We start from the raw sequence: 5,860 nt of genomic DNA, 5'->3' as shown, positions 1-5,860 counted from the left end.
TCAGCAAAAATAACACAATGCAAAACAAACTTTCTGCACCCAGATATAACCTTCTGCTTAGTTCCTTGTCTCTAAGTTCTTTCTTATTTTGTCTGCCTTCTTGGCGCCTACTAGAGTTCATTAAAAGTTCAACTAGAGATACTGTCCTTGACTACTGGAGTTCATTGAAAGTGCAACTAGCTAGAGATACTGTCCTTGAGCCTTATCTACTCTTAGCATATTATTTTCAATGGCCCCTGCAGAGGTAATGTTAATTAGTATAACTAGCATGGAAGCCTGTTTGGAAGGTCCTCAAAAATCTAAAAATAGAGATACCATACAATCCCACTCCTAGGTATATACCCGAAAGAAAAGAAATCAGTATACTGAAGAGATATCCACACTCCCATGTTTATTGCAGCACTTTTCACAACGACCAACAGTTGGAAACAATCTTAGCATCCATTGATAGATGAATGGGTACAGAAAATTTGGTACACATACACAACAGAATACTACTCATCCATAAAAAGAATGAGATCCTGTCATTTGCAACAACATGGATGAAACTGGTGGTCATTATGTAAAGTGAAAATAAGCCAGGCACAGAAAGACAAACTTCATCTGTTCTTACTTATTTTTGCTAGCTAAAAACCAAAACAGTTGAATTCATGGAGATACAGAGTAGAAATATGGTTACCAGATATTAGCAAGGGTTGTGGGCTTGAAGGACAGGGATTGGGGAGAGTTAATGGGTACAAAAAATAGAAAGAATGAATAAGATCTGGTATTTGTTAGTTCAACAAAGTGACTATAATACAAAAATAATTTAATTATACATTTAAAAATAACTAAAAGAGTATAATTGGATAGTTTGTAACACAAAGGATAAATGCTTGAGGTGATGGATACTCCATTTACCTGGATGTGATTATTACACATTGCATGCCTGTATCAAAATATCTCATGCAACCCATAAATATATCCACCTACTATGTACCCACAAAACTTAAACATTAAAATTAAAAACAAAACAAACAAAATATATAAGGAACAACTCAACAGCAAGAAAACAAGTAACCAATTTTTTAAATGGACATGTACCTGAATAGACATTTATCAAAAGAAGACATATAAGTGGCCAATGGGTTCATGAAAAAATGTTCAAAGTCACTAACCATTTTCTTTCTTTTTTTTATTAATATTATTATACTTTAAGTTCTAGGATACATGTGCACAACGTGCAGGTTTGTTACATATGTATACATGTGCCGTGTTGGTGTGCTGCACCCGTTAACTCGTCATTTACATTAGATATATCTCCTATTGCTATCCCTCCTCCCTTCCCCCAACCCACAACAGGCCTCGGTGTGTGATGTTCCCCACCCTGTGTCCAAGTGTTCTCATTGTTCAATTCCCACCTATGAGTGAGAATATGTGGTGTTTGGTTTCCTATCCTTGCAATAGTTTGCTCAGAATTATGGTTTCCAGCTTCATCCATGTCCCTACAAAGGACATGAACTCATCCTTTTTATGGCTGCATAGTATTCCATGGTGTATATGTGCCACATTTTCTTAATCCAGTCTATCATTCATGGCTATGTCACTAATCATTTTCAAATTAATACCATAGCAAGATGTCACCTCACACCTTTTATAATGGCTTTTATCAAAAAGATGAAAGACAAGTGTTGGCAACAATGTGGAGTTAAGGGAACCCTAACACACTCTTGGGAATGTAGATTAATACAGCCATTATAGAAAATGATGTGGAGGTTCCTCAAAAAACTTAAAATATAACTACCATATGATCCGGTAATTCCACTTCTGAGAATGTATTCAAAGGAATTGGAATCAATATATCAAAAGGATATCTGCACTTTCATGTTCATTTCAGCATTATTCATAATAACCAAGTTATAGAATCAACCTAGGTGTCTAGAAAGATAAATACTGCATGATCTCACTCATGTGTGGAATCTAAAAATAGTTAAATTCATAGAAGTAGATGATAGAGTGATGATTACCAGAGGCTGAGGAGGGGGGACAGAGAGGATGGGCAGTTGAGGGTCAAAGGATACAATATTTCAGTTAGACAGGAGGAATAAGTTTTGATATCTATTGCACAGCAGGGTGACTATAGTCAATAATGACGTATGTTTCAAAATAACAGAATAAATGTCAAATGTATCACCACAAAAAAATGTTAAATAAGTGAAGTGATGGATATATTAACTTGAGTTAATCATTCCACATGATATACATATATCAAAACATCATATTGTACCCCATAAATAGTTATAATATATTAGATAAAAATAATATTAGTAAAACAGTAAAAAAAATACACTCTGGTAATTAAAACTGGTGTGCTTTGTCAAGGCTCTGTCTCTTCTCATTCCATAGCGACCTCAGAGGCCATGTGTTGATGGTGACAGCCCCAAAAGACTAAATGAGCTTAGATCACCAAGTCTTTGCTTAGAGGAAAACCACAGGCCAGGAAAATCTTCATTGGACTTCTTATGAGAGAGAAATAAATTCATATTGTGCTAAGCCACTGAGATTGGGAGGTTTGTGAATCACCCCATTACCTCATCCCAAATAAGTTTTGACTGTTGATACTATGTGGTGTCCAGAGATATCAGCTGGGATGTGAAGTCTATACCTTCAGACAGACAAGTCAATTTTTCTCTTGACCTTGACTGTCAAGCCGAGCTCTCTTTTTACACTCATAGTGTCTTGTACTACATAACTTAAGGAAGGGATGACCGTGTAGACCGTGTCCCTGATTTGTGTCTAATTACCAAATTAGCCTAATTATTACCAAATTCTTCTATCTGCTCGTGGACTCCTGCAACCTCAGGCTGCTCCTTCCTTGGACAAAAGTTGTTCTCTAAATTTTTGTGTTCACATTTATGGGGCATATGTGATATTTTGTTACATACATAGAATGTGTAATGATCGAGTCACTATTTGGGGTATCTATCACCTCAAATATTTATCATTTCTATGTTCTGGTAATATTTCAAGTCTTTTAGCTGTTTTGAAATATACAATACATTGTTGCTAAGTATAGTAACCCTACTCTGCTATCAAACATTAGAACTTATTCCTTCGATTTAACTGTACGTTTGTACCCATTAACCAGGCTCTCTTCATCCCTCCATCCCCACACCACCTTTCCTAGCTTCTGGTATCTATCATTCTACTCTCTATCTCCATGGTATCAACTTTTTTACCTCCCACATATGAGTGAGAACATTGGTCTTTCTGTGCCTGGCTTATTTCACTTAACATAGTGACCTCCAGTTCCATTCATGTTGTGGCAAATAACATGATTTCATTCTTTCTTATGGCTGTATAGTATTCCACATTTTCTTTATCCATTTGACTGTTGATGGATACTTAAGTTGATTCCATATCCTTGCTATTGTGAATAGTGCTACAATAAACACCGGGGTGCAGGTATCCCTTTGATATACTGATCTTCTTTCCTTTGGATAAATACCCAGGAGTGGGATTGCTGGATCATATGGTAGTTCTATTTTAGGTTTTTTGAGAAATCTCCATACTGTTTTCCACAGTGGCTATACTAATTTACATTCCTGCATAGTGTATAAGAATTCCCCTTTTCTCCACATCCTCACCAGCATGTTATTTATTTATTTATTTTTGTCTTTTTAGTAATAGCCATTAAAACTAGAGTAAGGTAATATCTCACTGTAGTTTTGATTTGCACTTTCCTGCTGATTAGTGATGTTGAGCATTTTTTCATATATGACTTGGCCATTTGTATGTCTTCTTTTTTTAATTTCTCTCATCTTCATTTTATTAAAACAAAACAAAGTAACCACCAACCACATGACAATTGGCCAGACAAGGCCTTGCTTCCCTTCCTCCTTCGGGTCCCCTGTGCCTCGTCAGCAGGGTCAGGGAAGCAATCGGCACTGATGTTAGCTTTGCCCAAAGGGAGTATTACAAGAGAGGCTCGGGAAAGGGAAGGAAACCTGGACAGGCTTTTCAGCATTGAGAAATCACTTAAAACGGATTTGCTTTAAATAACTGGTATGTCTGAAATGCAGGGAGGGAAGACCATGCTGTCAACAATCATAACTCGCTTTTTACAGGTTGACTCCAGGGAGCGTTGGGTCGGAATTGTGTCTTAAGGAAGGAGAATGGTTTAATGAGCTTGCTCAGCCCTCGTGGAACAAAGACGAAGGTGCTACATGTTGTTTGTTAGGCTTATACTACAGCGGGGTTGGGGCTGCAGATCTAAAGTCCTTGTTAGGGCATTTAGCGCTGGTGAGAAGGGTGGGCCCCAGCCTTGGACGCTGATGTCCTCTAAAAACAAGGCAGAGACACAGCCTCAGATTCCCCCTCACCTTCCACTGAATAAGGGAGATGGGGAGGAGGTCTCAGCGGTTGGCCTCCTGCAAGCCCAGATGCCTGCCAGCCTGGGCCTGCTTTCTTAGCGCTGTGAGAGCTTGTGTCTGGTGAGCAGAGAGGAGCAAGTGTAGTCCCTGCAGAGCTGACTCCGCGCAGGGCTCCCCAGCTTTGGGCTTGCAGGGCGACCCTGCTCTGCGACCCATCGGCGGCTTCAGCCCCAGGGGGAGCTGTGGCACGCACTGCTGCCTACTCCTCGCCAGTCCTGATAGCTGAAGAAGGCGCTCACTCCGTAGGCGACCATCACCAAACACGCAAAGAACGAGGCAACTGCACGCTGGTTATACGGCTGCATGCCCTTTAAGGACGTCAGGTCAACTGCCGCAGAGCAGGCGATGAAGGCGGTGACATAGAGCACGGAGGCAATGACGTTAAAGATCATTAACACTAGTGACCAGGGCACCTTGTACAACTTCATGTGCAGCTGAAACAGGTAGAGGGTGAATAAGACGATTGTCACCAGCCAGAAGAAGACAGCGACGAACATCACCCAGCCATAGGCCGGGTACAGGTGGTACGGGGTGTCTGCAATCAGGGCCCACACCAGCAGCCCCAGCACCAACTGCAGCAGCATGAACACCCGGAGGCGGGAGCGCACGAAGCCCAGGTCCGTATGCAGCGTGGACACCGAGGCTCTGGCGCCCTGCGCGGGACTGCTAGTCCACGTGCTCACTTTTGACTGGAACTCGGCCATGGCGGCTCTACTCAACTCCCTAGGTCGCTCCTGCCGCTGTCGCCGCCCCTCCAGAGGTGGGTGCCGGTTCCCGCGCCACTCTTCCCAGAGGCTCCCTATCCCGCTGTGGCCCGTGGCACTGCAGGAGGCCCTATGTCTTTTGAGAAATGTCTATTCATGTTCTTTGCCCACTTTTTAATGGGATTATTTGTGTGTGTGTGTGTGTGTCTGTGTGTGTGTGTGTGTGTGTGTGTGTGTTTAAACTGTGTTTGAGTTCCTTGTATATTCTGGATATTAGTCCCTGGTCAGATGAATAGTTTGCAAATATTTTCTCCCATTAACAGGTTGTCTCTTCACTCCGTTGTTTCCTTTGCTGTGCAGAAGCTTTTTAGTTTAATATAGTTATATTTGTCTGTTATTATTTTTGTTGTCTGTGCTTTTGTGGTCTTAACCGTGAAATCTTTGCCTAGATCAATGTCCTAAAGTATTTTCCCTGTTTTCTTCTAGTATTTTTTAGAGTTTCAGTCTCATATTTAAGTCTTTAATTTCTCTCGAGTTGAGTTGATTTTTGTATGTGGTGAGAGATGGGGATTGACTTTCATTCTTCTGTATGTGGATATCCAATTTTTCCAACACTATTTAGTGAAGAGGGCGTCCTTTACCCAATGTAGGTTCCTGGTGTCTTTACCAGTATGGAAGTTTTAATTTTTACATCTTGAGACACTTGAAAGTCTTCATGTTTTGGTTCAGACACTTTAACCTTGA

At 40.7% G+C, this 5,860-nt stretch overlaps 1 pseudogene; it reads right to left on the bottom strand.

Moving 5' to 3' along the window:
* Window positions 1-4,576: 4,576 nt before the first annotated feature.
* On the bottom strand, window positions 4,577-5,116 carry LOC108512952 (plasmolipin pseudogene; annotated as a pseudogene).
* Window positions 5,117-5,860: the final 744 nt, after the last annotated feature.

The sequence above is a fragment of the Rhinopithecus bieti genome, unplaced genomic scaffold (genome assembly GCF_001698545.2).
Source record: "Rhinopithecus bieti isolate Rb0 unplaced genomic scaffold, ASM169854v2 scaffold_31814, whole genome shotgun sequence".
Classification (NCBI taxonomy): Eukaryota; Metazoa; Chordata; class Mammalia; order Primates; family Cercopithecidae; genus Rhinopithecus; species Rhinopithecus bieti.
The sequence above is the reverse complement of the archived record's forward strand: the minus strand, read 5'-3'. Positions and strand labels throughout refer to the sequence as shown.